This window comes from Sander vitreus, unplaced genomic scaffold, assembly GCF_031162955.1.
Source record: "Sander vitreus isolate 19-12246 unplaced genomic scaffold, sanVit1 ctg452_0, whole genome shotgun sequence".
In the NCBI taxonomy this organism is placed as follows: Eukaryota; Metazoa; Chordata; class Actinopteri; order Perciformes; family Percidae; genus Sander; species Sander vitreus.
Window position 1 is genome coordinate 7,599 of NW_027595562.1, and position 10,126 is coordinate 17,724.

The 10,126-nt window shown below is 43.0% G+C and overlaps 1 long non-coding RNA gene across 1 annotated transcript; it reads left to right on the forward strand.

The window, feature by feature from the left end:
* Window positions 1–868: 868 nt before the first annotated feature.
* Window positions 869–3,277, forward strand: LOC144514108 (uncharacterized). The gene is made up of 3 exons (XR_013501260.1): window positions 869–1,173; window positions 2,485–2,543; window positions 2,751–3,277. It is a non-coding gene; the product is annotated as an uncharacterized LOC144514108 (long non-coding RNA).
* Window positions 3,278–10,126: the final 6,849 nt, after the last annotated feature.

Sequence of the window (10,126 nt, forward strand, 5' to 3'; positions counted from 1 at the left end):
ACGCACACGCGCCGCACGCACGCACGGCCGCCACCGCACGGCCGCCCTACAGCACAGCACGGCTGCCACAGCACACGCACGCCGCGCCGCCGCTACAGCACGGCCGCCACAGCACAGCACGGCCGCGCACCGCACGGCCGCCACAGCACAGCACGGCCGCCACATGCACAGCACGGCCGCCACCGCACGGCCGCCACAGCACAGCACGTCGCACAGCACGGCCGCCACAGCACGGCCGCCACAGCACAGCACGGCCGCCACAGCACGGCCGCCGCCGCCACAGCACGGCCGCCACCGCACTGATGATATCTACTGATATCATCAGTAGATATCATCAGTAGATATTAGTATATCATTAGTAGATGTTAGTATATCATCAGTAGATGTTAGTATATCATCAGTAGATGTTAGTATATCATCAGTAGATGTTAGTATATCATCATCAGTAGATGTTAGTATATCATCAGTAGATATTAGTATATCATCAGTAGATGTTAGTATATCATTAGTAGATGTTAGTATATCATCAGTAGATGTTAGTATATCATCATCAGTAGATGTTAGTATATCATCAGTAGATATTAGTATATCATCAGTAGATATCAGTATATCATTAGTAGATGTTAGTATATCATCAGTAGATATTAGTATATCATCAGTAGATATTAGTATATCATCAGTAGATATCAGTATATCATCAGTAGATGTTAGTATATCATCAGTAGATGTTAGTATATCATCAGTAGATGTTAGTATATCATCAGTAGATGTTAGTATATCATCAGTAGATATTAGTATATCATCAGTAGATGTTAGTATATCATCAGTAGATATCAGTATATCATTAGTAGATGTAAGACATGTTTTTAAACACAATGCTCAATGTTTCTTGACTTTGGTATTATTTTGTGATTAAGGCTCTGCTGCTCCTACAACCCTTTTTGAGGGGAAAAGAACATCGGGTTCCCTGTGCAGCTGCTGTCCTGCAGGAAAGCAGCCTGTCTGAGATGGCAGGTCGTGTGATGGTCGTTGTTTCCTGCATGGTGGTTCAGCTTCTCTGGACTCAGTTTGCCGTTGGTGACCCTGTTGGCTGGTGAGAGCATCGACGCTGCAGCGTCAGCTCTGACGCCGGAGGACTGTCCTGATATTGGCCATCGTGAAACTATTGGTCTGGTGAGTTACGTGGTTACACATTTGTACGAATTACTACGTTTTTGTTCATGTCACACGTGTCTGTGCCGAGACATTTAGTAATTTGTGATTTCCAAAGCTTTTGCTGTCTGTTATTTACTCCAAATGTTAGTTATTTTTATTGTACCTTTTGCCTTTTTTTTGGGTTGCCTGGTGACCTTTCATGTAATTATTAATTTCTTTTACCTTTTGTGAATGTGTACCTGCTTTAGCTGAAGAATGCTGAACTTACTGATAAGAAACCCCCAAAGTGATCTCTGCCTGTCCTGGGATCTTCCGTTTCCAACCTCCACCAATCGTGTCTGTCTGTTCCAGGAACTGCTTTCACATGCAGTAATTATTTTATAAATGACCTTGTTAGTATTTATATTGGAGGTTGGACCTGTGTCTACGGTCGTTCCTATACAATAGTGCCTCTGTGTGAATGTTACCTTCTGTCTGCAGGTACTTCACCGTGTTAAACAGCCAATTAAACAAATACAGAGAGACCTTAAACAAACAGGAATCTGGCCCCTTCTTTCAGATAGGCCAGATGTCCCCCCCCCCCTTCATTTTCCCCAAGTGAGGAGCTTAACCCACAGGTAAAGCCTACTTCACGCTCCACGATTCTTAGCCTGATTTGCCGCTCGGCGCCCGTCAGGCTGTGATCGATCGGCGGTCCAGTCGTTACGTGTGAACTACTCAACGACTCATCAAAACGGCGCCCGTCACATCGCCGACGCCGGCCAGATATCTAGCATGAGAAACATCTGGAGAAGTTGGCTGACTCCACATCCAGCCAATGAGAGCAGGCAGCAAAACTCTTTTTACCTCCCCCCCCATCTCTCTGTAGCTCAGACAATCCCTGCTACCTGCGTGTGCTAATCCATTCTTTCACCCAGATTATTGGTCTTTATAATAACAAACAGCTGTTTCGTGTGTAGGTTTGCGTCATTTCACGTGTTTTCTTGACAAAATGTGGTTTGGAGACCTGCGTCGGGTGACACGGCCGCTGTCAGCTCGTGTAGTGTGTGACCCCCCCCCCCGTCACCGATCAGTCACGTAGTGTGAACGCCACGACTTCAAGACTCCCCGTTTGGGGGATTTATGACTGTAGTTTTGTTCGTCACAGCGGTGTGTACATCTGAAATGAATGGTTTATTTTAGTCATATGTTAGTTGTTACTTATGTGACAGAAATATATTGTTCATAAAAAGATGACTACAGTTAATAAAAGTTTCAATCCTGACATGAAATATTATTTTATATATATATATATATATATATATATAATGTACGTATGATCCCTTGCAGATCCAGAGCATTACCTACGAGGACGACACTGTTCCTTTGGAGAAAATCCGTAGAGGAAGGTAATACTGTAAATGGTCTTTATTTCCTTATTTTTCATCCTCATCTTAATTCACACGTCATTGTTTCCTCATAACAATCCCAGTTGCTCCAATAATAAAGTGGTTCTTCATATTTACCATGTTTTATGTGCATTTGTGTTGATCTGATCTGAGAGTGAGCTGGTTTCCTGTTTGATTGTTTCTGTCCCTCGTCCTTTCTGTCCTCAGGGAAGGGAGAAGACATCCATGTGACTGTTTGACAGAAACAGTAACGGCCAGCTCACACTGACATGAAATCAAACATAAATGCACATACAATTGGGAAATTAAACTTCATACTTTGTTTACATTCCACAGTATTTACAGCAGTATTTAAAGTAATCCTTTTGACTAATACTACTAAAGTAGGAGAGGAAAAGACTACAGGGATTTTACTGTTGTAAAGGTTGTACTGTACGTTCAGCACTGATATAAGTGTAGCACATTATTATTATTATTATTATTGTCATCTGTTTTAAAGCCCGTCCAGCGTGTGTTATGTTTACTTGAGTATCTAAGAGTACCATGACTGGATTTATTGAAAAGAAGGATCTTATGAGAGAATCATTACTTCATATTTTTGAGAGATCTACTGCGATGTAAAGTTTTGAGGGGTCACAAGTACAGTTCTCTCCTCCATAGCGTCACCAGATGTGCTGCGTGACCTGATGAAGTTTTGGGTGGGTGGGGGGGGGGGTTGTAACCTGAACGTATCCAGTGGCTCCCCAGCCACTACCAGACCTACAAGATTCTTCCCCAGGACTGATGATGGCCTCCGTTCTGTTAGTTCTGGCTTTGGACTCGTGTAGGTGCAAATTAGAGATGGTCCGAGACCATTTTTTATACGTGTACTATATGTACTATATACATATACCGATACCAGCGTTTTGGGCAGTATCGGAGCCTATCTAGTGCAAATGTCATCAACTTGTTGCACTCAGTCCCTCTTTTGAAATGGAATCACTTAAAAGAGCAATTCCTGCTAATTTATGCACCATTAACGTTATAAAGTTAGATTATTCTACTTGATTGATTGTCAGGCACCACCTTCACCTGTCGTCAATACGTTGGAGTTGGTTTGATTGTCTTTAGCCTGTGTTTTCTTAATTTGCTTAGTTCTTTAGTGATTTTCATATTCATAATCTAGCTGCTAGTGTACGTTTGTGATGTCCTCTGCAGTGCAATGAGCTTGGATCATATAAAGATCATCTCTCAGAGCTGTGGCAGCTTTCTTGGCCTCTAGTTCATTAAGCTCAGACTTCCATAGACATTTAGTTGTAATTATTGAACAGTGTATACAGCTAGTACATGTTTACTACATTCAGATGTTTAGGTAGATACCAGTTTCTTCAGTATTACTGTAACCCTTTACAGTGATGTGTTGTACTGTACTGCTACATTTGATACTGTTACTCAAGACTTCCCAGAATTGTATGTTCCCTTGAACATTAAAGGTGTTAAACAAGCATGTATATGGTCTTATTCTTTATGTAGCCATTTGAAACAGCCTCACTCAATATTGGACCAATTCCCAAAACGTTGTCACCACCGTTCCAGGGACAAGGTTTAAAAAAAATACAGGAATTTCTTTAAAGCAATAAATCAGTTCTTTATTAAAATGTCTTATTTACAAATAGCATGCAAAGCACAAGTAAAAAAAATCCATTTCATACTATTATTATTAAGTCAACACTCCATGAATGTTAAATAACGCAGCAACAAACCAGGCCCAAAGGACCTGGTGCAACGTTCCAGTTCCACCTCAGAGGTCCTGAACCCAATGCCAGGGCTGTTTTGGCAGCACAAGGGGGGCCGAAATAATATATGGCAGGTTGGTTTTAATGTTGCTGAAAGGTATCTATTAAGCTCTAATTCCAGTAATCATTTGTCTGAAAAGGCTTCCTAAGGAACTTCCTGCTGACTGAGCTGCAGCTGTTAAGTCCTGGAAATCCTCTGCGATGGTCCACACCGTCTATGGAGGACAAAGTCTTTGTGGACCACGTTATTTCCCAGGATGCAGCACCAAATGGGACTTAGCTTTCAGTTGTAATGGAAGTTTCTGGTCCAGCAGGGGTAGAGGTTTCAAAGTTTAGTGAATGTAAGAAATAAGACAGTCGGAGAACTGAACCAAGTTAGGGTTTCGTATTTATTAGGATATATTTGCAAATATAGGAAGAATAACAGAGTCACAAAAGCACAAGCAGCTCAGTGAGTCCCGATCCTTCAAATGAGGAAACACTGAGCTTAAATGCACATTGAGAAAAGGGGAGAGACAATCCAAACATGATCTACCTACAACTATGGTTTACATTTCCTCACAGACAGGTTACAGGTTATAGGTTAACATGCACATAAAGATACAGATCCTGCCAGATACCTTTCTAAATCTCCCAACCCACTTCACCTCATCCCCTGTCCCCCACTTTCACATCTGGGGTCCCATTCCCCGGACATCGTAACTGACTAGGGAGGGACGGATCTGGGAAGGAAGATGGTTTATAGTGTCCTTGTAGTTTATCAGTTTAAACAAAGGGCCTACGCTTCGTCTCCCAGACTCTCCGTCTCAGCAGGTAAGCAGGATCTAATCAACGTGATAAGAGGAGACAAACTGTTCTTTCAATAGTGCTGAGAGAAGGCTATGTGTTAATAAAAACATAAGAAATAAAAGGAACAGTGTAATTTTTGCCATTACACAGTCGCCCTAGCTAAGGACCATCCATCCATCCATCTTCATCCGCTTATCCGGGGTCGGGTCGCGGGGGTAGCAGCTCCAGCAGGGGACCCCAAACTTCCCTTTCCCGGGCCACATTAACCAGCTCCGACTGGGGGATCCCGAGGCGTTCCCAGGCCAGGTTAGAGATATAATCCCTCCACCTAGTCCTGGGTCTCCCCGAGGCCTCCTCCCAGCTGGACGTGCCTCCACCTAGTCCTGGGTCTTCCCCGAGGCCTCCTCCCAGCTGGACGTCCCTCCACCTAGTCCTGGGTCTTCCCCGAGGCCTCCTCCCAGCTGGACGTGCCTGGAACACCTCCCTAGGGAGGCGCCCAGGGGGCATCCTTACCAGATGCCCGAACCACCTCAACTGGCTCCTTTCGACGCGAGCTAAGGACGAGGCTTGCTTTTCCAAAACATCCATTGGCCACTGTAGAGAGGAAACCAGGGGTGGATTTATTTTCCTTTTCAAAATAAAATGCCCAGACACAAACTTCTTATTTATAAAATTCATACTAACTTCCTGTATTCATTTGTAATGTCTAGTATGGAGGATCCTGGGCTCCTAGCATAAGGCACAACCAAAATATCATTTCAAATGTTCTAAAGTAGTTAAATATTTGGTCCGAGTCACAGGAAGCCACATGCTCTTATCTTGCCTCAATTACGTTCTGAACGTATTGGACAGTGTGGAGGTATATGTCTGTGATGCAATGGATCCATGTTGTCTCTCAGTGCTATCATTTCCAGATCCAAAGAGGACTGTCCAGTGCAGGGACACTGACTGTGAATGAGGCTCATGTGTAGCCACTCTCCTCCCATTCAGTCTCTGGGATGGGTATTCCCTGACAAAGATGTGTATAAATATTATGCAGATTAAATGTTATTCAACAAATGTACCCTTGTGCACTGTGCCCATATCACTACTTATTACAAAACAGGTAATCATTTCAGACCATATAGAAAAATGGATTCTATTTTATGTAAATAAATGAATCATTGTGTTAAAATGTGAAGGTAATTACATATTCAAGACCAAGAAAAGACCTGGGCTGTGAACAAACGCTGAGTTTTCCTCTTTCATAATGTCATGTCAACGCTTTTACGTCTTTAGAAACATTGACATCCTGGTTAGATTTACCCATTAAAGACATCTACAGGCTACACTGTCCTCTATACCACTGTGACTGTGGACATTAAAGACATCTACAGGCTACACTGTCCTCTATACCACTGTGACTGTGGACATTAAAGACATCTACAGGCTACACTGTCCTCTATACCACTGTGACTGTGGACATTAAAGACATCTACAGGCTACACTGTCCTCTATACCACTGTGACTGGACATTAAAGACATCTACAGGCTACACTGTCCTCTATACCACTGTGACTGGACATTAAAGACATCTACAAGCTACACTGTCCTCTATACCACTGTGACTGTGGACATTAAAGACATCTATAGGCTACACTGTCCTCTATACCACTGTGACTGTGGACATTAAAGACATCTACAGGCTACACTGTCCTCTATACCACTGTGACTGTGTGGACATTAAAGACATCTATAGGTTACACTGTCCTCTATACCACTGTGACTGTGTGGACATTAAAGACATCTATAGGCTACACTGTCCTTCATACCACTGTGACTGTGTGGACATTAAAGACATCTATAGGCTACACTGTCCTCTATACCACTGTGACTGGACATTAAAGACATCTACAGGCTACACTGTCCTCTATACCACTGTGACTGGACATTAAAGACATCTACAGGCTACACTGTCCTCTATACCACTGTGACTGTGGACATTAAAGACATCTACAGGCTACACTGTCCTCTATACCACTGTGACTGTGGACATTAAAGACATCTACAGGCTACACTGTCCTCTATACCACTGTGACTGTGGGACATTAAAGACATCTACAGGCTACACTGTCCTCTATACCACTGTGACTGTGGACATTAAAGACATCTACAGGCTACACTGTCCTCTATACCACTGTGACTGTGGACATTAAAGACATCTACAGGCTACACTGTCCTCTATACCACTGTGACTGTGGACATTAAAGACATCTACAGGCTACACTGTCCTCTATACCACTGTGACTGTGGACATTAAAGACATCTACAGGCTACACTGTCCTCTATACCACTGTGACTGTGTGGACATTAAAGACATCTACAGGCTACACTGTCCTCTATACCACTGTGACTGTGGACATTAAAGACATCTACAGGCTACACTGTCCTCTATACCACTGTGACTGTGGACATTAAAGACATCTACAGGCTACACTGTCCTCTATACCACTGTGACTGTGGACATTAAAGACATCTACAGGCTACACTGTCCTCTATACCACTGTGACTGTGGACATTAAAGACATCTACAGGCTACACTGTCCTCTATACCACTGTGACTGTGGACATTAAAGACATCTACAGGCTACACTGTCCTCTATACCACTGTGACTGTGGACATTAAAGACATCTACAGGCTACACTGTCCTCTATACCACTGTGACTGTGGACATTAAAGACATCTACAGGCTACACTGTCCTCTATACCACTGTGACTGTGGACATTAAAGACATCTACAGGCTACACTGTCCTCTATACCACTGTGACTGTGGACATTAAAGACATCTACAGGCTACACTGTCCTCTATACCACTGTGACTGTGGACATTAAAGACATCTACAGGCTACACTGTCCTCTATACCACTGTGACTGTGGACATTAAAGACATCTACAGGCTACACTGTCCTCTATACCACTGTGACTGTGGACATTAAAGACATCTACAGGCTACACTGTCCTCTATACCACTTTGACTGTGTGGACATTAAAGACATCTATAGGCTACACTGTCCTCTATACCACTGTGACTGTGTGGACATTAAAGACATCTATAGGTTACACTGTCCTCTATACCACTGTGACTGTGGACATTAAAGACATCTACAGGCTACACTGTCCTCTATACCACTGTGACTGTGGACATTAAAGACATCTACAGGCTACACTGTCCTCTATACCACTGTGACTGTGGACATTAAAGACATCTACAGGCTACACTGTCCTCTATACCACTGTGACTGTGGACATTAAAGACATCTACAGGCTACACTGTCCTCTATACCACTGTGACTGTGGACATTAAAGACATCTACAGGCTACACTGTCCTCTATACCACTGTGACTGTGTGGACATTAAAGACATCTATAGGCTACACTGTCCTTCATACCACTGTGACTGTGTGGACATTAAAGACATCTACAGGCTACACTGTCCTCTATACCACTGTGACTGTGGACATTAAGGCAGCTGTCAGGTACTTCCTGTGAGCTACATTAGGCCTACTGTAGTAGCCTGATCACTAAACTATCAATGAACAGATCTTGCACTGATGTGAACATCTACTTGGTAGTTATGTGAATATTTCTGAGTGAGGATGACTGTGGACATTAAAGACATCTACATATGTTGGCTATGATGTGAATATTTCTGAGTGAGGATGACTGTGGACATTAAAGACATCTACATATGTTGGCTATGATGTGAATATTTCTGAGTGAGGATGACTGTGGTGCAGCTGAAACATAGAAATGTAGTTTAAAAGTGAGTTTTTCCATTATTATCTGCTGACAGTCTGAATGTGTTTTACATCATCTCATTAAACCCCAAATGAGCTCAGAGCTCAGGGATAAGCTCAGTTTAAGTCTGCTTTCTGAACCAATCCTAGTCTTGCACCAAGCCATGGCCAATTAATAAGGGTCAAGAGTCACAACAACCTTCATTTTTTGGCTTTTTAATTGATTTAGGATCAACATTACTAATGCGTTATTTACCTCAGAATCAGGATCTGCAGCGGTGTTAAGGGCCTGGTCCACCTGCCACTGAACTGACCTGGTGTCAGGCTCTGCTCAGTCCTGATGGGATGGTTGTCCCACGCATCACTGAAGACATCTAGGCCTGCATGTAGGAAAACACAGCGGCAGCAGAATATGTGTAGGACGTTGCTGATGTCAAGTAGGTGTTCGTCCTCAAGAGAGTGCAGGATATTGTAACATGAACACATCACGCCACAGGCGCTCAATCCTGTATTAAAAAAACAAAAGGAGGAAAATACATTTTTCATAACGTGTCCTTTAAGATCCTTTGAATAACTTCACGTTTCCCCAGCCATTGAATAAATGGCCATGTTTCAGATTGATTATTGTATACATTTTAATATAAATCAACATGGGAGTTAATACTATGAATTAAAAAACAGTTTTTTTATTTTTTATGTTTGCGATCATGGCCAGTAGATTTTTTTGGTGAGGATATTGTCTGTTCTTATAATTACTTATGGTAATGTAGTATCTGATTGACTTAAAGTCTTTGTTATAACAAACATGGATCCATTCGGCTGAGGTATCTGGTCAGAGGGAACATTCAGGAGGAAGTGGCTCTGTGGGGGCTAATGGGGCTACTGATTGATTGACCCCAGGACCTGGATTCACCTACCCCCATCACAGCGTCTCATGTTACACACACTCAGGGTACATGTCTTCAGGTTTGACCAGGAGAACCTCAGAGCGACTACATGTGAAGATTGGGTCGGTCGTCTCTCCGAGCTCCTGCAGCAGCTGGTTAACTGATGCTGAATCTCTGATGTAATAGACCTTTTATAATCAGGAAGTGTCAACGAAGTTCCTCCTCCACACATCGGCAGGGCAGCGCTGCTGATTTATTCATTTACCTCAGTAATAAATACTACCTTTAGGCTCCCAAAATGAAGTTCAACTCAGCGCTGATTGTGTACGCTTTCCCCGTTAACGTCAGTTCCAC